The sequence below is a fragment of the Mustela putorius genome, unplaced genomic scaffold, assembly GCF_011764305.1.
Source record: "Mustela putorius furo isolate JIRA1106 unplaced genomic scaffold, ASM1176430v1.1 tig00000870_pilon_pilon_pilon, whole genome shotgun sequence".
NCBI classification, from domain to species: Eukaryota; Metazoa; Chordata; class Mammalia; order Carnivora; family Mustelidae; genus Mustela; species Mustela putorius.
This window is the reverse complement of record NW_025421503.1, coordinates 3,464,943-3,487,989: the sequence shown is the minus strand read 5'-3', so window position 1 is coordinate 3,487,989 and position 23,047 is coordinate 3,464,943. Positions and strand designations below refer to the sequence as shown.

Here is a 23,047-nt window from a genome sequence, read left to right as displayed (position 1 = left end):
TTTAAAAAATTTTTTTGAACCATTATAAGATTTTTCTTATCTGGATTCAAATTTTAATAGGTAAGAGTGTTAAGTCCTATTATTAAGTGCCATTAATTCTTAAATAGTTGCTTTATGGTTCAGTTCATAATATGGACTATATTCATTTTGTTAGAGTCTGTTATGGTAGAGGTAGGAAGATACTGTGAGTGATACAGAAAATTACATTAGGCGGCATCTGGTGTATTTAGAAAAATATTAATTTTAGACCTGTTCCAGTGAGGGTAATATTATTTCTTAAATTATAGGAAGAACTTACTTGAAGTTAATTGTAAGTTATGTTTTTTTATATCACTTAATGGTGAACATACTCTGAGTTTATCATGCATGCTGCAGAACTTTGTTATGAAGTTTTGTTTTTAGGTATGTTAAAAATGGGGAAATTGGATAAATGTCATTTCCCAAATGAGTCTAATAATTCCAGTCATTACTTAATTGGAATTATTGTTAATGTGTTTGGAATATTTTTCTTCGGCAATAGTTTACTGGAAGTAACCTTACAAATGTTTGCATTAGGGGCACCTGGATGGCTCAGTCCATTAAGCATCTAACTCTTGATCTCAGCTCAGTTCTTGATCTCAGGGTCATTGAGTTCAAGTCCCACGTTGGGCTCCACATGCTCTATATGTTTGCATTACTAAGTACTAGCTTGAGTAAATTTTAGGAAAAGCAGCATTTCTTCATTTCAGTTTTACTGACAAAAGCAGAATTAAACATGTATGTATCACAAACATGAAGAAATAGGCTATGAAATGTAATTTTTCTTTTAGTAGATTTAGCTGTGTAAAGAGACAATGGCTTCAAATAAAAACATCTGTAGATAATATTCAAATCCTTTTGTCCTTGATTAATTAGTTTTTTTTCTTTTACTTTCCATATCACAAGATTTTTCTTAAGGTCATATTTTGAAGAGATTTTGAGAAGATAAAGTTTTGTATGTATTTTCTTAGTTATGTCCATCTCTTTCTGATTACAAAATACAGGAAATATGTGTCAAACACCCAAAGGCAGAGGAATAAAATAAAGTATTTGAGCTGTGAAAATTATAGAAGAAAATGGAATAAGGAAGGGGGGGCATCTGGAGTCTTAAAGGAGAGGACAAAACTGAATGTAAGTGATGTTCTAGAGAGTGGCTTTCAGTTTGGGTACATGGTTGTCATTTTCAAGGCATTTTGCCTTTTAAAAAGACATTGGAATGATAATTTTGTGGGCTGTAGAGAAGTATCATTGGTTTCAGTTAAAAATAGTCCCAGTAACATAATACCTCACTGGAGGTGACATCTGTGTAATCTGCATCTGCATGAGAGCCAACAGTTCAACAGAAGAGCAGGCAAGATGGAAGTTAGGAGAACTGTGATAATATTGGCATGCTTCTTACATAGTAGAATCATTCAGGCCCTCGCTTAGAGCATATTTTTATTTTAGAAATCCGTATGCTCAGAACATATTAGAAACATCCTCAACTTCTGCAAAAGCTGTGTTTGGGGGATGTCACTAGATATAAATGATAGTTCATATCCTAGTGGGAAAGGAAAGAGACAAACACCTAAAGTGCAAGCCTATGTCAAACAGTAAAATGGCCTGGGACCAGTTTGTATAATGACAGACACTCATTTTTCAGAGTATTCAACCCACATTTACTGAGAATCTAGTCCCTGCCTTGTGAACTTTACAGTTTTGCCTGTTTTCAGAGACTGGGATTCCTATAGTCACAGCCTCAGAACTGTTCTTAAGCCAATGAGGACTTACCATTGCATCCTTCTTGCTTTCTGAAGACGACACATAGGGATTCAGTCTGCATCCCTTTCCTTTCTGAAGTATACCACACAATTATACGTTGGGAGTTCTTTCCCTAAGATGGACTGTGGAGTGGGCTAGCTTAAAATTTTTACTGCAGGGGAGAAACACATAGGTCCTTTTTGATTTAAGAGTTTTATTCCTAAAGATTATGGGGAAAGGAATGAGATAACCAAGATAACAAACATGGGAGGAATTACAAAGATTATTGCTCCTAAATTGTAACTACTTACCTAGATAAGTAACTATGTGTTCCACATAGTATGATAGTAGATGAGGCAGCCTGGTGTAATAGGAATCACTTGACCTTTCTACTGGGTGACTTTGGGCAAATTATATCACCTCTTGGGATGCCAGTTTGTTCATCTATAAAGTGGGAGATTTGAATTAGGTGACCTATTTACCAGTTCTAAAGTTTACCATTGTGTAACCTAAGTATGACCCTGGGTCTTTGAAAAGGCTAAATTCTGTATAGTCCTTTTAAGGAGTCAGGTCAGTGTTTAGTATACTTTAGAAATGTGGGTGTCAAAATGGGTCATAAAAATTTTCTTATAAACAGTAAGCTGCTTTTATCAGGAAGGTCACATAGGTAGTATGCTTCCATTCTTTGATGTTGGCTGAGAATTATAATGTCAGCCTTGGCTGGCAACTCAGTGACTGTAATGCTTATGGCGGTGATACAACATCACTTCTCTAAATGTTGGGGGAGTATTGGTGCAGGAGGTTTTGTGAAAACACATTTACCAAATACCCCATATGTGACTTCCCACATATATATCTTACTTACTTTTCTCCCAGGATACATGTATATATTTCTAACATGACAGGGTGCCCATACTTCCTCTGTGTTTCCAAACATACATATACCTATCATCTCTGCAGAGCTGAGTTGTGATTATTTTGGTGTGGTAATTGCAAGATGTCACCATATGTGGGTCATGAAATCAATTCCAGCATTTAAAAAAGAGGTAGAGAAGAATATATCAGAATATATTACATGTAGTAAGGATTAATGTAGTTTAATGAAACAAATATTTTATTTGTGTATAACAGATCACTGCAAAATACATACATGTATATACATACACATATTTTTGGAGGATTATTGGGGCAAAAAGTCTTTAAAGTCTAGAGAATATTAACTGAATAACAGTGAATAGTAATGAAAATAGTATTTCAAAAGTCCTTTAGTTTTACAAATGCTATACCATTCATATATTTTATTTACTTTGACCCATATGTATCTCATTTGAGCAGTGTAGTGATAATGTAGTGATTGACAATATGATTCTGAAATGAGACAGATTGGGTTTGAATCATCTGTGTCTCTTGTGCCACCTTACACATGTCTCTTAATGTCTAAGTTGCAATTTTTCATCTCTACATGAGAATAAACCTCAGAGAGCTGTGTTGAGAATTCAATGAAATATTTCCTGTAAAATGTTTAGTAAGTGCTCAGAAAATGTAGTTGATTTTTTTTTTTTTTTTTTTTTTTTTGCCCCATGATGCCATTCCCAGGTGCTTTTATCATCACTGTTCCTACTTGAATGCATCCCAGGAAGGGCTTTCCATGGAAAGCAGCAGAAGGATTCAGATGTCTGAGTCCTTTTCCTCCTCTTCCCATTGGCTGGTTGATAGTAAAGAACTTTGTGTGTCTATTACCACTATTTCTAACAGATTTCTTAATCTTGCGGGTTTACAGGTTTTCTATTTTTCTTTTTTCTCTTTGGTTCATCACCTTGAATTATTTGTTATGTCTAAAGGTTTTGAACAGATTTATCTTATTTGGGGCATAGTATGAAACTCTTCTTTGTCAGTGTAAGAATGCTGAAGGAGCTAAAGAAAGCACACAGATTTTACATTAAAAAATGCTTTGCAAGCCTTCAGGCATTTATTGATGGAAAAGTATGTCTTTTCTGCTCTCAGAACCTAGGAAAGTAAAGGGAGTCATCTAACTCTGGAGAAGACTTGTTGGGAGAGGCTTATCCTTCCCTTATAAGTTTGAGCCAGTTCCTCAGAGCTGCATCTGTTACTAGAGTTCCCTCTGCAGCATCATTTTCATCTCCCATGGCTCATGTCATTTACTCATTTTCTCTAGTGTTCTCATGATGTTTTGGATAACTCAAGTTACAGCAATTAAAATCAAATATGGATGCTCATCATCACATTCTCATGTTTAACATAAAATCCCAATGCACAAAAATAATTATAGTTCTGTATAATTGACCTGTAACTCATGCTAAATCACCTGCTATTCAGTTTCAATGCAGTGTCTTTTAACCGAAATGTTAGGTTGTGCCTGATATATATATGAATGGTTTTAAAAGTAAAATAGACTAAAAGTCTCCAAAAGTTTGTGTTGACATACATATTAAAAATTATGTATTAGTGTGTTTTGTGTGTGTGTGAGTGTGTGTGTGTTTGTGTGTATATAAAATGCTAGAGAGATTGGAAACATTTTGAGGATATTTGTAGTCAAGAAAATAGGTATACTTAGAAAGATTGATTCATTGTATTTTTGCTTTTTTAATAATCTTATTAAAGGGCATTGTAAAAAGAAATGGTAATTTATCACAGGTAGTGATTTTCCAAAGCACGATTATGAGAGCCATCATGTTATCATACTGAGGCTATTTAAAAAGTAGTTTGGAAATAAGAGACCAGGGGCAAAAGAGAGACAGACAGACAGAAAGACAGACCAGGAGCAGCTTGGCCAGTATGGTACTCAGTGTAAGTATTTTATCTCATATTGGATTTTTACCAAAGAGTTTAAATCCTGTTACTTGACTGATTTGGTTTATATCACATATCTTTTTTGTCCAGCCTAGTGTTACACATTGAGTTGTAATGACTATTAATTAATGGAGTTTTAATCATTTTATTTTGCTTTGAAATGTTTTGGTCTTATATATGTGATCCAGATTTTCACATTTATTACATTTATTAATTACTTTTCTAGTATATCTTCTGCTGAAGTGAGCACTAAATTACTTTTCTATATAAGATTAAATGATTATTATGGAAAATTTATACAAGCTATAGAGAAATAGGTTTTACATACAGATAGAAGGCATATTAGGAAGATGTTGAGTTGTGAATTCTTTTTCACATAAATTTTGTTTGAATATAGTTGACACAGTTACATTAGTTTCAGATGCACAACTTGGTGATTTGACAAGTTTATCCATTATGTTCACCACAAGTGTAGCTATCATCTGTCCCATTACATTGCTATTATGAGATCATTGACTGTATTTGTTATGCTCTGCCTTTCATTCCCATGCCTTACTGAGTTGTGAATTCTAATACAGCTTTTTTCCCTGTGAACTGTGTTACTTTGTCATGAGCTATCTAAGCCAAATAGATGACAGATAATTAGGTTAGTTCCTACAACACACTGTTAAACAAATATCTGAGAAATATTTACTGTATATGAGTACTGTTCTAAGCTCTTAATATGCATTATCTTATCTGATTCTCTCAACAACCCTGTCTGTGGAAGATATAATTATCTCCATTTTACAAATATAAAACCTAAGGCTTAGTTAAATTTGACCTAGGTCAAGCTATTAAGACTAGAGCTGTTCTAGCTAAAATTGAGTTACTAGAATGAGGTTGTGGGATTCTTCCAAGTCAAAAATGCCTTATACTATCAGTGTTATATTAATGTGTCCTAGCTTTGTGGTTGGCAGTCAGTTCATTTTTGGAGTTACCTTTGTTGACATTAAAATCCAGATGCCAACAAAATCTTATAGTTTTAACTCATCATTTACAACATCATGACATCTGTGTTAGCTTGCAAACCTTTTGATGAAGGTGAACTGCGTGACATGGTTGTGTTTATTCCTTAAAACTGAAAATAAAAATCACAGCCACTAAAGTAATGGTAAAAAATGGGGTCAGGGAATACAGTAATATTTCAGGAGATAATCTGTTTTCCCCAGGAATTAATTATTCATTGATTTCAAGATAATTCAAGGTACATAGCTTCCCACTGAAATAAAATCATTGTTAAAAATAACATATAGGCGGGCACCTGGGTGGCTCAGTGGGTTAAGCCGCTGCCTTCAGCTCAGGTCATGATCTCAGAGTCCTGGGATCAAGTCCCGCATTGGGCTCTCTGCTAAGCAGGGAGCCTATACTTCCCTCTCTTTCTCTCTCTGCCTGCCTCTCTGTCTACTTGTGATCTCTGTCTGTCAAATAAACAAATAAAATATTAAAAAAAAATAACATATAGGCTGCTTGTGCATGCTGGAGTTTACCATTTTAGGGTTTTTTGTTTGTTTGTTTTTGTTTTATTCACTTGCAAATTAAATTTTCAAGATTAAGTGTTGGACTCGTCCTGTTTATGAAGTTTGTCTTTTCTTGGTTGACTACTCTTTTGGTCCCTACAATTTTCAGTATTTGTCAGCACTTACAATAGATGCATCTGAATTGATGGAATGAATATGGTAATATTGTTTTCCTCCAAGGGCTGTGTTACTAAAGTAATACTTTTATGTATGTACTTCCAGATGTTTTCTCACTGTGTGTATAGATATGTCTACTTTTCTGTGCTTATAAAAATGTATCATAGATGCTGTTTTTAAACCTGCTATATTTCACCTCACAGTATGTCATGAACATCATTCCATGTCAACCAAATATTCTTTCCAGTGTCATTCTTAAAAAGTTTTTATTTGGAGATAATTGTAGACTCACATGCAGTTGTAAGAAATAATATGGGAAGGTCCTCTATACACTTCACCCAGTTTCCCCATTGGCAAGTAACATCTTAGATAACTCTAACATAACCAGGAAATTGACCTTACCTATTTACCTTATTTAGATTTTACCAGTTTTACATATACTTGTGTTACTTTTGTTAACCGCCTTTGGAGATGAGCATAGATAGATTTCCCGTCCAAGATTAAGTAAATACTAACTCTTAGTTTATTTTTTAGTAGTTTATTTTTTACATTTAAATTTTAATTCACTTGAAATTTACTTTGTTGTAACATATGAGGGTTTTTTTTCCATCTAAATCACCAGCCAGTTATTCTAATACAATTGATCTAATAGTCTGTTCTTCATTGAGTTGAAATTAATTTTTTTTATTATATGATCATTTTTTGGACTTTTTGACAATAAGTGTCTCTTTCAGGGTAGTCTCTTTCAAAGTAGGAACTACAAATTAAGAATAGACTGGATCATCTGATCTATAGAGAAATCACTTCTTTGAAATCTCAAAAAACAAAAGGTAGTATTTGAGTATATTAAAAATCATAGCATCTACTCTGAAAAGTAGAAAACCAAAAGAAAAAAAATAGCAGTGAGAGTATTTGCAACTCATAACAGGACTAATTACAGAAAATGAGTACCTCCCAATTTATGTGAAAAATATCAAGATCTCTTTAGACTAATGGGCCCAGAATGTAAAGAGAAGATAGAAATAGTCAACAAGCTGCTGGGAAATATTTTTTCTTAATATGTTGAATGTAAAATAACCTAATTAAAAACATTAAAAGAGTAATAACTAATTTGTTGATGAAGTTGTTTTCAGTTAATGTGACAGTATTATAAATTGAGATAACACTTGAGCAAAGTAATTTGACAGTTTGTACTAAGATTTATAAATGTGTTTATTCTTAGACTCAGTAACTCCAGATCTGAGAAAATCATTCAGTATAGTTAGAAGCTGTAAGAGTGACATCTATTTTAAAGCTGCTTATCATAGTGAAATTTGAAAATAAGGTAAATAGAAAAGTGTCTGAAAGCTCACAGGAGGCCAGTTAACTGGCGGAATAGGCAGTCTTACAGTGTGGCCCAGGATCTGGTCCACAGCTTTCATTTATATTATAAAACAACATGCACGGGGCACCTGGGTGGCTCAGTGGGTTAAGCCTCTGCCTTCAGCTCAGTACATGATCTCAGGGTCCTGGGATCAAACCCGCATTGGGCTCTGTGCTCAGCAGGGAGCCTGCTTCCTTCTCTCTCTGCCTGCTGCTCTGCCTACTTGTGATCTCTCCCGCTCTGTCAAATAAATAAATAAAATCTTAAAAAAATAACATATGTACAAATGAAATATGTACGTGTGTGCATGTATATTTATTACAGAGAACAATAATAAAGTGAATGACATGTATGTATGATCCAGTTAAAGAAAAAGAGCATTACTGGAACTTTAGAAGCTCTTTACGTGGGTCACTATCATCTGTGTTCCGTTCCTTTCCCATAGATGTAATGATTATGGTAAATTGTATTGTTCCTTGTATTTTTAAAGTTGTCTTTATTATGTGTGTATGCATCTCTGAAAAATGTATTGTTTTGCCTGTTTTTGGCTGTTGTCTAACTTTTGGAGTACTATAGTATGTATGCTTTCTGTAACTTGCTTTTGTTGACCAGTGTTATGTTTGTGAGATTCATCTGTACAGATGCATACAGATTTATTCCCCCTTCCCTACACACTCACATGTACACACACATGCTGTCATTGTGTTGTATACTAGATTTGCAAATCTTCAGCTTCAGTAGGTTATGCCTATTTACCAAGGTAATTGTATTTATTTGCCCTTTGGTTTACAGCTTTTCAAGCCTCTCTCCTACCCCGGGAAATTTGTAATGTCATAAGTACATTCGTGACAAAATAAGGTCATTTGTACATACCATTTTGCAACTTTTTCAGTCACTAATAGTCACCTTTCTATCCATTCCAGTTCATTTTTTATCTCCAGTACAGAGACCATATTTAACTTTATACAAACACCCATCCCAAAATACTCTTTATAGCTGAAATGTGCAAATTTGGGTCCAATTCAGTATTATGCACTGCTGGTTCTTAATGCCCTGTAAGTCTGTTTTATCCTGGCATAGTTCCTTTTGTTTGTTTGTTTGTTTGTTTGTTTTTAATGATGACTGAAATGTTGAGACTAGGCCAGTGATCCTACAGAATGTTCTGCCTTTTGAATTTGACTGCTTTCTTCCTGTGTATCAGTTACTTTACTACTATGTCTATGTTTTGTGTTTTTTCTTTTTTTTATAAACTGAGAGTTATATCTATTTTTTAAAAAGATTTTATATATTTATTTGACAGAGACACAGCGAGAGAGGGAACACAAGCAGAGGGAGTGGGAGAGGGAGAAGCAGGCTACCTGCTGAGCAGGGAGCCTTATGTGAGGTTTGATCCTAGGACCCTGGAATCATGACCTGAGCTGAAGGCAGATGCTTAATGACTGAGCCACCCAGGCACCCCCTGAGAATTATATCTAAAGGCTTAATGGATTCAAAGTTAAAATTTATGGCTATAATTTATCTTTAGTGATTGGGTGCTATGTTGGACTATGCCAGAACACACATCATATCTGGTTGATCCACCATGAATATTGCTGAGATTAACCCTGGATTAGAGTGATGACAATCTGATGCTTCCATTGTATGGATATATTTCCCCTGTGCATTGAAGATAATCTGTGTATTGCTAATTTGGCACTGTACAAGTATTCAATTTGATACCAACTATTCACATAATTGTTTTGGCATCAGTATGTAATTCTTGTAGAAATAAGTATTCTCATTAGGACTTGCAAAAAATGTTTTTTTCTTTGATTCTTAGTTCTTTGATTCCTTCCACACTTAGTAGCTGCCACTAAATTCCAATTTTTGAATTCACAAAAAGGAATATACCTTTCTAGCATTATTGGTGTCTACCAGTTAAATACTAGTTTCTGAGAATCAAGTAATTCAGAAAATGGAATTAATTGTTAGGTTGCTTGGTGGGGATGGACAAAGAGATTTAGATGTCATGAAAGAGTATAGTAGTTAAAAGCACAGACTTGAGCCAGAGTGGCTAAGTTCCAATATTAAGTCACCATTTACTGGGTATATGACTTTTGACAAATTACTTAACCCCTCTGTGTTTCAGTTTCTGCCTTCTGTATATATGTGGATAAAGACTGGAAAGTAAGGGAAAAATGAAAAAAATTGTTAAGGGCCAGGTTATGTATGATTCTAATATTTTCTTTAGCATTATACCATATTTACTGTATAAGAGAAAATGAAAAAGAAAAGTAGCTGTCTTGCTGCATTTTAGGCATTTTTATTACTATTATTTTTTCAACTAAAAACATTTTTAAGTTTTATTTTTTTAGATTTATTTAAGAGGGAGAGAGTGAGGGCATGAGGGGAAACGGAGGTGGGGGGAAAGACAGTGTGATCTCCTCTCTGATAACCATCTCTTTGTTCTATACAGTTGAGAGTTTGTCTGTTGGTTTGTATCTCTTTTATTTTCTCTTTGCTCATTTGTTTTGTTTCTTAAATTCTGCAAATGAGTGAAAGCATATGGTATTTCTTTCTTTGACTTTTCTCTCTTGTATTATACTTTCTTGCTTCATCTACATCTTTGCAAATGGCGATATTTCATTCTTATTTATGGCTGAGTAGTATTCCATTTATGTGTGTGTGTGTGTGTGTACACATGTACATGTATATATACGACCTCTTTATCCATTCATCAGTTGAGGGACACTTGGCTCTTGTAAATAATGTGCAGTAAACATAAGGATGCATGTATGTATCCCTTTGAATTGGTGGGGTTTTTTTTTGTTGTTGTTGTTTTGTTTGTTTGTTTGTTTTTGGTAAATACCCAGTAGAGCAATTGCTGGATCACAGGGTATTTGTATTTTTAACTTTCTGAGGAATCTCCATACTGTTTTGCCAAGTGACTGCTCCAGTTTGCATTCCTACCAGTGGTGCAAGAGGGTTCCCCTTTCTCCAGACTTCACCAACACCTGTTCTTTCTTGTCTTGTTGATTTTAGCCATTCTGACCCGTGTGAGGTAATACCCCATTGTACTTTTGATTTGCATTTCCTTGATAACAAGTGATGCTAAGCATCTTTTCCTGTGTCTGTTGGTTATCTGTATATCTTTGAAGAAATGCCTGTTTATGTTTTCTGCCCATTTTCTAATTAGATTATTTTTTTAGGTGTTGAGTTTTATAAATTCTTTATATATTTTGCATACTAACCCTTTATTGGATATGCCATTTGCAGATATCTTCTCCCATTCCATAGGTTGCCTTTTAGTTTTGTTGATTGTTTTCTTTGCTGTGCAGAAGCTTTTTATTTTGATGTACTCTTAATAGTGTATTTTTTCTCTTGTTTCCCTTGGCTCAGGAGTCCTGTTAGAAAAAACTTGCTACAGCCTGGATCAAAGAAGTTACTGCCCATGTTCTCCTCTAGACTTTTCATGGTTTCAGGGCTCACATTTAGGTCTTTCATCCATTTTGAATTTACTTGTATGTGTGGTAAAAAAGTGGTCCAGTTTCATTCTTTGGAATGTTGCTGTCCAAGTTAACCAACACTGTTTGTTGAAGAGACTGTCTTTTTCCCATTGGGTATTCTTTTCTGCTCTGTCAAATATTAGTTGACCACATAGTTAAGGTTCATTTCTGGGTTCTCTATTCTATTCCGTTGATCTGTGTGTCTGTTTTTGTTCTAGTACCATACTGTCTGACTACCATAGCTTTGTAATAGAACTTTAAGTCTAGAATTGTGATGCCTCCAGCATTGCTTTTTTTTTCCAAGGTTGCCTTGGCTATTTGGGGTCTTTTGTGTTTTCATACAAGTTTCAGGATTGTTCTAGCTCTGAAAAATGCTGCTGGTATTTTGAAGGGATGGCATTAAATGCGTAGCTTGCGTTGGATACTATAGATATTTTAACAATATTTGTTCTTCCATTCCAGGTGCATGGAATGTCTTTTCATTTCTTTGTGTTGTCTTGAATTACTTTCATCAATGTCTTACAGTTTTCAGAGTACAGGTCTTCACCTCTTTGGTTAAATTTATTTCTAGGGATCTTTTTGATTTCGGTGCAGTTGTAAATGGAATTGTTTTCTTAATTTCTCTTTCTTCAGTATTGGTGTTAATAAATGTAGCAGATTTCTGTATATAGATTTTATACCCTGTGACTTTACTGAATTTGTTTACCAGTTCTGGCAGAGTTTTGGTGGAGTCTTTAGAGTTATATATATATATATATATATATATATATAGTGTCATGTCATCTGCAAATGGTGAGAGTTTTACTTTTTTCTTACTCATTTAGATGCGTTTTACTTCTTTTTGTTGTCCAAGTGCTGTGGCTAAGGACTTCCAGTTCAAGTGATGAGGGTAGACATCCTTATCTTCTTCCTGATCTCAGGGGAAAAGCTCACAGTTTTTCTCCATTAAGGCTGATGTTAGCTGGGAGTTTTTCCTATATGATCTTTATTAATTTGAGGTATGTTGCTTCTAGACTTACTTTGTTGAGGATTTGTATCATGAATGGTTTTTGTACTTCGTTAAGTGCTTTTTCTGCATCTATGGAAATAATCATATGGTTTTTATTCTTTCTCTTATTGATGTGATCTATCAGGTTGATTGATTTGTGGATATTGAACCACACTGGTACCCCAGGAATAAGTCTCACTTGATCTTTGATTAATGATTTTTTAAATATATTGTTGAATTCAGATTAGTAATATTTGTTGATGATTTCACATCTGTGTTTATCAGAGATATCGGTCTGTATTTTTGTTGTTGTCTTTATTTGGTTTTGGTATCAGGGTAATGTTGGCCTCATAGAATGAATTTGGGAGTGTTTCTTCATTTACTGTTTTTTTGGAATAGTTTAAGAAGAATAGGTATTAACTCTTCTTTAATTGTTCAGTAGAATTTGCCTTTGAAGTCATCTGTTCTTAGACTTTTATTTGTTAGCTTTTTTTTATTATTACCTCAGTTTCTTTGCTGGTAATTCATTTGTTAAAATTTTGTTTTTTCCTGTTTTAGTTTTGGTAGTTTATGTTTCTTGGTATGTAGTTTTTCACAATACACTCTTAGAACTGTTAGTATCTTTGTGGTGCTGGTTGTTATTTCTCCTTTCTCATTTGTGATTTTGAGTCCTTTCTCTTTTTCTTGATAAGTCTGGCTAGAGGTTTACCAATTTTATTGATTTTTTTTCAAAGACCAGTTCCTGGTTTCCTTGATCTGTTCTATTTTTTTTTTTTTTAATTTCTGTGTCATTTATTACTACTCTAATCTTTATTATTTCCCTATTTCTGCTGGTTTTAGGTTTTGTTTGTTCTTTTTCTAGCTCTTTTAGGTATAAGGTTAGGTTTATTTGAGAGTTTTCTAGCTTTTTGAGGTAGGCTTTTATTGCTATAAACTTTCCTCGTTGAACAAATTTTGCAGCATCTGAAATGTTTTGGACTGTTGCATTTTCATTTTCATTTGTTTCCCTATACTTTTTTTTCTTTTTTGATTTTCTTATTGATTCATTCATTGTTTAGTAGCATGCTGTTTAACATCCATGTATTTGTGGTCTTTCCAGATTTTTTCTAGTGGTTGTCTCTTAGTTTCATAGTGTGATCAGAAAAATGCTTGGTATGACTTTGATCTTGAATTTGTTGAGGCTTATTTTATGGGCTAATTGTGTGATCTTTTCTGGAGAATGTTCCATGTGCACTTGAAATGAATGTGAATTCTGTTTTTGGATGGAATATTCTAGGTATATCTGTTATATCTGTCTGAGCCAGAGGGAAATGGCATCTGCCAGGTCCCTTTGTTTCTGGAGGGTTCGTTCTGTGAACGCTGCCTCTACAGGACATGGCTTGAAATGAGTAAATAACCTCCCCACTCTCTGTGCCCCAGGTGCTCTCAGATCCCTCTTTCCAGGCTGTTTGTCCACAGGCCCTTTGCCCTGCCTTCTCTTCAGGAGCAGCCCTAATGAAATACTTAATGCAATAAAATCGTAATTTTCATTAGATAAAAAATTATCCTTCAACTGTTTTAATAAACTCAATGCAATCACTGGGGCTTTTTAATAAGCAGGATAAAATAATTGTTAATTGTCTTAAATAGTATGTTGTCAGTTTCCTCTTAAATACATAATGAGACTACATTTAAAAGTTAATCTGAAGTGTTTTTGCTTTATGGAATGTTGTATGGTTTGAAAGAAGATTCAGAAACCCTTTCGAATTTAGTTTATAAGGCTCATAGCTTGTTTTCTCTACTTTTTAAAAAAGTGGATTTAATGATAAGATTTTAAAGAAGGGAAGAAGGTTATTTCATGATTATAGCATTCTTGGAATGAGTACACAGTCTCTTTCTCTATTTTAGTCTCATAGCTTTATAGGTGATATAATAAGTTTCACTTCTGTGGCACAGAAATAAAATATGTGCTGAACAGAGAAACTTTTTTCATCGCAAGTTTAAATATTATTATGTCTGAAGGGAGCTCACGTGGGATATTCTTTGGTGTGAAAAGATCATTTTAGTCACTTAAGCAGATAAAACAGAAATATTAGTGTAATGAATAGTAAGTAAAACTTGATTGTAGTGGAATCTTTCTATTTCATTTCCTGGCATGGAATAAGTCTTCAGCAAATATTTACATTACTTAATGAAATTTTCATTAAGAGAACTCGAGTTGGTACATTTTTCTCTATGTAGGTAAAATAAAATAAAATGAAATAAATAAATAAAACCGAATCTCTCCTTTCCAAGAGATTATTTATTTGGTAAAGTCCCCAGCTTTCATTGGCTATCCAAAATTTAGTATTAAATTTTACTTTAAAAATTTTTATTATGGAAAATTTCAAACATAAAAAAGTAGACTAAAATAACCCCTTTGTACCAGTCTCCCAGTTTAACACTTACCAATTTATGGACCATCTTGTGTTCTCTATACCTCCATCTTCTCATTATACTATCCAGCCCCAAATTATTTCTAAGTAAATTCAAGATATCATATTCTATGTGTAAATATTGCAAGATGTATGTAAAAATAAGGCTTCTCTTTTTAAAGCATAACTCCAGTACTTTATGCTCTTGTTTGCATCTTGAGTTTTTCCTAAGGCATTATTCTATTGTGTTTCCTTGCTCTAGTGCTCTTTCTAGCTTAATTTTTATTTCTGAAATGATCTTTTTCTTTAATTTCCTCTTGAGTCAGTTCACTCTTTTCAAATGTTACCATTCTCTAATCACACTTCTGAGTTTTTCTAATTTTGATTTATGTTGTTCTTTCAGAGCTTCTATCATTTTCATAAATACATGTATATATATATGTTTCTATCACCATAGTTAGGTTATAGATTTTATCCAATTTGTGAGCATGTTTTTCTGTCATGTTTTTATTTCATTGTCTCTTGAGATATTATTTCATTCCTTATTGTGTGTCTTTTTTAAACTGTACATTGAATAGGATTCAACCAAGATCCTTCTGTGTTGCTCTTGCTCTTTAAAACAACAACAACAACAACAACAAGAAGACAGAGAGAGAGAGCATGAGCGAGGAGAAGGTCAGAGGGAGAAGCAGACTCCCCGTGGAGCTGGGAGCCCAATGCAGTACTCAGTCTCAGGACTCCGGGATCACCACCTGAGCTGAAGGCAGTAGCTTAACCAACCGAGCCAACACAGGCGTCCCTGTGTTGCTCTTTTTTTTTTTTTTTTAAAGATTTTATTTATTTATTTGACAGACAGAGATCACAGGTAGGCAGAGAGGCAGGCGGGGGAGGGGGGGAAGCAGGCTCCCCGCTGAGCAGAGAGCCCGATGCGGGGCTCAATCCCAGAACCCTGAGATCATGACCTGAGCCAAAGGCAGAGGCTTTAACCCATTGAGCCACCCAGGCGCCCCCTGTGTTGCTCTTTTTTAAGTGAAGTTTTTCTATATGCTCTTAATGAGTGTGGGTCAGGTAGCTTTTATAACATCACTGTTCTAGATCTCTTTTGTTTTCACAAAGTAAAAAACAATGTAGCCTGAGATCTGCTGGCTGTGTTACCCTCTTCTAGTTTTGTATGGAGCTTCTCTTTCCTTTGCCCCTATTTTTCCTGTTTTTCTGACTTTCAATTAGATTCACAAGTTACTCATTTAGGGATTTATCTGTAGGGAGAGTTTGCTTCATTGGTAACCTAAATTTATAGGTCCCAACTCCTCCACCCCCACTACCCCCACCACTCTAGCACTCCCAGGGGTTTCTTTGCACTCATCCATAGGTTGGAGCCTGCAGAATTCCTTCCAATTGCTGCTACTGTTCTCAAAGGGCCTGCAAAGTTTCCAGTGAATGCATAATAGCAATTTTGGGTTTCTTTGGCTTTCAGGGCTGTCACAAATTTGTCTCTCTTTTATTTTCTTATGGGCATTTTCTGGTAACATGTGGCTCTTAACAGCTATTGATGGTTTGTAATGATCCACTTGTATTTTGGAGTTCATCATATTTTTTCACCTAGCATTGTTATAGATGTTGCCAGTAGGTGTTTAGTTTTGGTGTTTTGGTTACACTGTCAGCCTTTATGGGAATCTTGGGGGAGAGTAAACAACTTTGTTGCTAATATCATTTTCCCAGAGTTCTGTTTTTATTTTTTAAGTTCAAGTCATTTGCCCAAGAAGGGAGGCCAAGTTGTTGATCACCTTTAACATTCACCCTTGAGAACTGGTCACAGACTTTATGGGTCATTTATTTCAAGCCCTTCATTTTATCTCTAAGGATATCTATAAGAAAACCAAATTCCAAAGAGGTTAAATGACTTTCCAACTACTTAATGTAAATCTGAGAACAAGAATCCAGTTTTCTGGATACTTAGTTCAAGTACCCTGAATGTTAAAACAACGTTTTTTTTTTATTTATTTAATACTCAAAGGTCATACTATATTGAATTTTAAAAAGTTAACATAAATTTTAAGTTAATATTTAATGGATAATATATTTTTGTAAAGTTCTAAAAATTATATAAATATGAATAACTGTTTTCTCCCAGAAGGAAGAAATCCATAGATACACCATTAGTATACTTACTAATATGTTCAGTATTTTGTATGAGTCATAGTGAATTAAAATAATTGTCATTTTAAGAACTATTTTTATCTGTACTTAGTTCCTTGGGCTGTTTCACTGGCACTTTTTTCTCTTTTCCAGGTACCCAGTAAAAAGTAAATAAAGGAATCTTTTAATTAGAATTTAAAAGAATGATCAAAACTACTTGAACCTGGGTTGAAATTCAATTTCTGTTTAAATTTGCAATATCATTTATTTGAGTGGCTGCTATGTGAGCTAAGCATGTGGTTTTACTTTTTCTTTGCTCAGTTTAGTCAATTCTGTACCTAATGTTGTTTGTGCTTTTTAAAAATGGTGCAGAACGTCTGTACATAGGGTTAAGTAGTAAGGACTATGGCTCTCTAAAAGCTTGTCATGCCCACAATTTTTTTTCCTTGCCAGTATAAGAGTTCTGTACTTTTTTCCTAAAAAACAGTTATTCTTTATAAAAAAATAGTTACAGTAAATTTTCTAGTTCTATGTAATTTTCTTTCCATCTGGTCTCCACTGGTTATAAATAACACATGACATGACTTTCAAGGTAGAAAGCAGGGATCCATTTTGAAATGTTCTGTAAAATAAAGAGTGATCTATGGTTTCATATGATTTGGGCTGAAAGCACTTGGGCTTTGCCAGGTCATCAGAGTTCTGTCAGGGGAATCTATTATTGTTCAATATGCTGGGAGTGGTGTAAGTACTTTATTTTATGTTTATCTTATGTAAGTATAACATCAGGAAAAATCAATTCTAGACACTAATACAGTTTTTAGAATAGATCATACAGAACTAAGCTAAATTTTATAGTTGTGAAAGATGGAGTTCAACATTAAGGATTTGGATTAAAGGGGGATTTTGAAAAATGAATGAATAATGGTTTCATTCCTATAAAATATTTTAGAAAAGGTTCTTGAAAATAGGGATCCTGGATGGCTCAATGGTAAGCATCTGCCTTCGGCTCAGGTCATAATCCCAGGGTCCTGGGATCCAGCCCTGCATTGGGCTCCCTCCTCAGCGGGAAGCCTGCTTCTCCCTCTTCCATTCCCCCTGCTTGTGCTCTCTCTCTCTGCCAAATACATAAATAAAATCTTTAAAAAAAGATTCTTGAAAATACTAATTTCATACCTTTTTGTTTCTGATTTTAGCCTAGCTCCTTCATTTGAGAATAAAACATCTCTATCTTATCTATACAGGTTTTGGAAAATTGCAGAACTCTGGGACTATACATGTTTGTATATATGATCCTATAAGACTCCATAAGCTTTTAATGTATTTTTTCTAGCTGTCAACTTTATACAGAATCTCAACAAGAAAGACATGAAGTAACAAACCTTAATTTCCCCCATTACAAACTTATGAAATGCTAATATTTACTTGTGTGGATTGGTAAAAATGACTTGCCAGTGGTCTTGAATCAGAATTAGGTATTTTTCCTACAGTCTTTTGGCAACTATTTGATATGGCCTCACAAATGAATTTAATAGTGTGGAATGTTTAAATGACACTTAGTGTTGGATGAACTTCTTTAGTGACCATATAGAAGAAGCCTGTAATGCACATATAGGAAAGCCTAATGGACTTCTTTTCAAAAACTTAAGTTTTTAGATCTTTGAAGATAAGTAAATAGTAAATAAGTGATTTTTTTTTCTTTTCAAATAACTAATCTTATTGAAGGGGTTGGAAGAGAAGGGAACAGAACCAGTATTTACTGAATGTCAGTGACATGCTAGGAGGCACTGTGTAAGGTGTTTTATATGACTTTGTACCTATTCCTTCCTACATTCCTGTGAGATATATTATTAGTCCCATATTGTAGTTGAAAACCTTGTGCATTTGTATTTGTAATAAGTAAGAAAAAAACCCCTGAAACTTAAAGCTCCAATTTTGTACAAGTTCATCCTTCATGCTGCTACCAGAATTCTTTTTTTCTGAAATACTGATTTCACCATGCTGTTCTGGCTAAAATTCTTTCAAAATGCCTTGTTGCTTACATGTTCCAAGTTCAGACTCCACAGTTTGGCTCCAAATAACTCCTTTGAATTTCACCCCTTCATTCTTCCTTCACATTTTGCCAGGAATACTCCCTTCCACTTTCCTTTTTTCTTTCACCTTTTCCTTCTGTACTATTCTTCAATTGCTTTATTACAGATCTTTAAAGATGCAACTAGTGTTCTTTATTTATTTTTTTAAAGATTTTATTTATTTGAGAGAGAGTGAGAAGGTCAGAGGGAGAAGCAGACTCTCCGCAGAGCTGGGAGCCCGATGTGGGACTTGATCCCGGGACTCTAGGATCATGACCTGAGCTGAAGGCAGTTGCCTAACCAACTGAGCCACCCAGGCGCCCCACAACAAGTGTTCTTTAAAGATGCAGCTAGTGTCCTGTGCTCTTTGGAGCTTTCAGTGACTGCTTCACAGAGGAAATGTGTCTTTCCATTGTGTTCCTTTAATAGTTTTTCTTTTTGATTTTATTTATTTATTTGACAGAAAGAGATCACAGTAGACAGGCAGGCAGAGAGAGAGAAAGGGAAGCAGGCTCTCCGCTGAGCAGAGAGCCCGACACAGGACTCGATTCCAGGACCCTGAGATCATGACCTGAGCCGAAGGCAGCGGCTTAACCCACTGAGCCACCCAGGCGCCCCTCCTTTAATAGTTTTAATGATTATTTTAATCCTTTTAAATTCCTTTTTAAAAAGATTTTTTTATTTATTTGTCAGAGAGAGGACTCTTGAGCCTGTGCACAAGCAAGGAGAGCAGCAGGCATAGGGAGAAGCAGGCTTCCCGCTGAGCAGGGACCCTAGGATCATGGCCTGAGCTGAAGGCAGACGTTTAACTGACTGAACCACCCAGGCACCCAATCCCTTTAAATTCTTATTTTTTAGACTCTGAGCTCTTATAGGCTAGGAATTGTTTTAAATCTTATGTCAAAGTCTGCTTCATCCTTCTCTTACCTTTCCCCATTTTTTTCCTTTTTTATTCTTTTACAAATAAGTATAGACAATCTACCACATGCTTCCTCTGTTCAAGGACCTAACTTAGTGTTTATTAAATGGGTGGGAAGAAATATGAGACTTGGGGAGACATTACTAACTGTATTATTAGTTTATTATTTTAATCATTCTAAGCATGAAGATAATAGGCCCTTGCCATTTAAAGGGGGAATAGCCTATCAATTTCACAAACTAGTAGGGAATGTCTGGATAGAAGTATTAAGGGAAAACACAAATGATAGTTATTTTGGTGTTGTATATTTGGACTCAAACCATGTTCATTTTTGAAATCTGCCCTTGGCTTTGCTTTGTCAGCCAGAGACATGACCTCTGACTGTTGATTGCAGCTATGGAAACAACCACATGCCTATTTGCTTATCCAGAGAAAGAGCTAATAGAACCACATGGAGGAGTAATTTTGTTATTGCTTGCCATTGGAGTTGGAATCTAGTAAAAGTAGATGTATGATTGGAGTGGTATTTAGATGAAAATGTATTCTTCTAAAATATCTTACTGAACAATAATAAAAGTAGGTAGTTTATATAGAGCAGGTACCCTCTAATAACTTACTGGTCCCATGAGGTAAATGGTGGTATTCCCATTGACAGGTGAAGAAACAAAAGCTCAGAGATGGCAAGTGACTTGTGTGAGGTCACATAACTAGTTAAGTGGCAAAATTAAAATTCAAGACTAGGTCTGTCTGATTGAGACTATGCCCATTTCATTGTGCTGCTGGCCTTCCCTTGAATACTCATTCACAGACTCATGTCCAAGTTGAAGAGAGTGAATTTACCATGGTAATTGGAATTCGAGATATCAAATTATTGAATTACTTCATCTTTGGCAAGTTATTTAATCTTCTCATTCCATTTTCTCACATGGATAATAATGCCTGCCTCCCAAGATTACGATGAGGAATAAATGAGGTAATGTATGTGAAAAGATACTGTGAACTATAAAGCCCTATACTAATGTTTGGTGGCATACTATTAATGCTATTATTATTACATGCTTTAACATACTAATTCTACTTCCTGCATATTTCTTTCTTGTTATCCTTTTTAACTAAGAGGTTTGGCAGCTTTTAAAGTACCATTGTGACTGTGTTCCATTAATAAGAAACAGTATTTCTTTAGGTGTAAAAAGTTCAGATAATCCTAAGATAGAAGACATTAGAACAATACAGTTTTAACTGTTTGAAGAATTAAGTATCCTTAACTATTTAAAACTTTATTTCTTTTAGTTCCTTCTACACCACAAATTCTATTTTTTAAAAAAATTTTTATTTCTTTTCAGTGTGACAGTATTCAATGCTTTCTGCACCACACCCAGTGCTCCATGCAATCTGGGCCCTCTCCAATACCCACCACCTGGTTCCCCCAACCTCCCACCCCCCCGCCTCCTCAGAACCCTCAAATTGTTTTTCAGAGTCCATAGTCTTTCATGGTTCACCTCCCCTTCCAATTTCCCTTAACTCCCTTCTCTTCTCCATCTCCCCTTGTCCTCCATGTTATGTGTTATGCTCCACAAATAAATGAAACCATATGATAATTGACTCTTTCTGCTTGACTTATTTCACTCAGCATAATCTCTTCCAGTCCCGTCCATGTTGCTACAAAAGTTGGGTATTCATCCTTTCTGATGGAGGCATAATACTCCATAGTGTATTAGACCACATCTTCCTTATCCATTCGTCCATTGAAGGGCATCTTGGTTCTTTCCACAGTTTGGCGACCGTGGCCATTGCTGCTATAAACATTGTGGTACAGATGGCCCTTCTTTTCACGACATCTGTATCTTTGGGGTAAATACCCAGGAGTGCAATGGCAGGGTCATAGGGAAGCTCTATTTTTAATTTCTTGTGGAATCTCCACACTGTTCTCCAAAGTGGCTGCACCAACTTACATTCCCACCAACAGTGTAAGAGGTTCCCCTTTCTCCACATCCTCTCCAACACATGTTGTTTCCTGTCTTGCTCATTTTGGCCATTCTAACTGGTGTAAGGTGGTATCTCAATGTGGTTTTAATTTGAATCTCCCTGATGGCTAGTGATGATGAACATTTTTTCATGTGTCTGATAGCCATTTGTATGTCTTCGTTGGAGAAGTGTCTGTTCATGTCTTTTGCCGATTTTTTCATATGATAATCTGTTTTTTGCATGTTGAGTTTGAGTTCTTTATAGATCCTTGATCTCAACCTTTTGTCTGTACTGTCATTTGCAAATATCTTCTCCCATTCTGTGGGTTGCCTCTTTGTTTTCTTGACTGTTTCCTTTGCTGTGCAGAAGCTTTTGATCTTGATGAAGTCCCAAAAGTTTATTTTCGCTTTTGTTTCCTTTACCTTTGGAGACATATCTTGAAAGAAGTTGCTGTGGCTGATATCGAAGGGATTACTGCCTATGTTCTCTAGGATTCTGATGGATTCCTGTCTCACGTTGAGGTCTTTTATCCATTTTGAGTTTATCTTTGTGTACGGTGTAAGAGAATGGTCGAGTTTCATTCTTCTACATATAGCTGTCCAGTTTTCCCAGCACCATTTATTGAGGAGACTGTCTTTTTTACACTGTATATTTTCTCCTGTTTTGTTGAAGACTATTTGCCCATAGAGTTGAGGGTCCATATTTGGGCTCTCTACTCTGTTCCACTGGTCTATGTGTCTGTTTTTATGCCAGTACCATGCTGTCTTGGCGATCACAGCTTTGTAGTAAAGCTTGAAATCAGGTAATGTGATGCCCCCAGTTTTATTTTTGTTTTTCAACATTTCCTTAGCAATTCTGGGTCTCTTCTGATTCCATACAAATTTTATGATTATTTGCTTCAGCTCTTTGAAGAATACCAGTGGAATTTTGATCAGAATAGCATTAAAAGTATAGATTGCTCTAGGCAGTATAGACATTTTAACAATGTTTATTGTTCCAATCCAAGAGCATGGAATGGTCTTCCATCTTTTTGTGTCTTCTTCACTTTCTTTCATGAGTGTTCTGTAGTTCCTCAAGTATAGTTCCTTTACCTCTTTGGTTAGGTTTATTCCCAGGTATCTTATGGTTCTTGGTGCTATAGTAAATGGAATTGAGTCTCTCATTTCCCTTTCTGTATTTTCATTGTTAGTGTATAAGAAAGCCACTGATTTCTGTACATTGACTTTGTACCCTGTCACGTTGCTGAATTGCTGTATGAATTCTAGTAGTTTGGGGGTGGAGTCTTTTGGGTTTTCCATATAAAGAATCATGTCATCTATGAAGAGAGAGAGTTTGACTTATTCATTGCCAATTTGGATACCTTTTATTTCTTTGTTGTCTGATTGCTGTTGCTAGGACTTCCAATACTATGTTGAACAAGAGTGGTGAGAGTGGGCATTCTTGTGTTCCTGATCTCAATGGGAAAGCTACAAGCTTTTTCCCAT

The 23,047-nt window shown here is 35.1% G+C and overlaps 1 protein-coding gene across 2 annotated transcripts in view; it reads left to right on the top strand.

Moving 5' to 3' along the window:
• The window catches only part of CHM (CHM Rab escort protein), a 230,206-nt gene that overhangs the window by 1,751 nt on the left and 205,408 nt on the right, over positions 1-23,047 (top strand). The window lies entirely within an intron of this gene.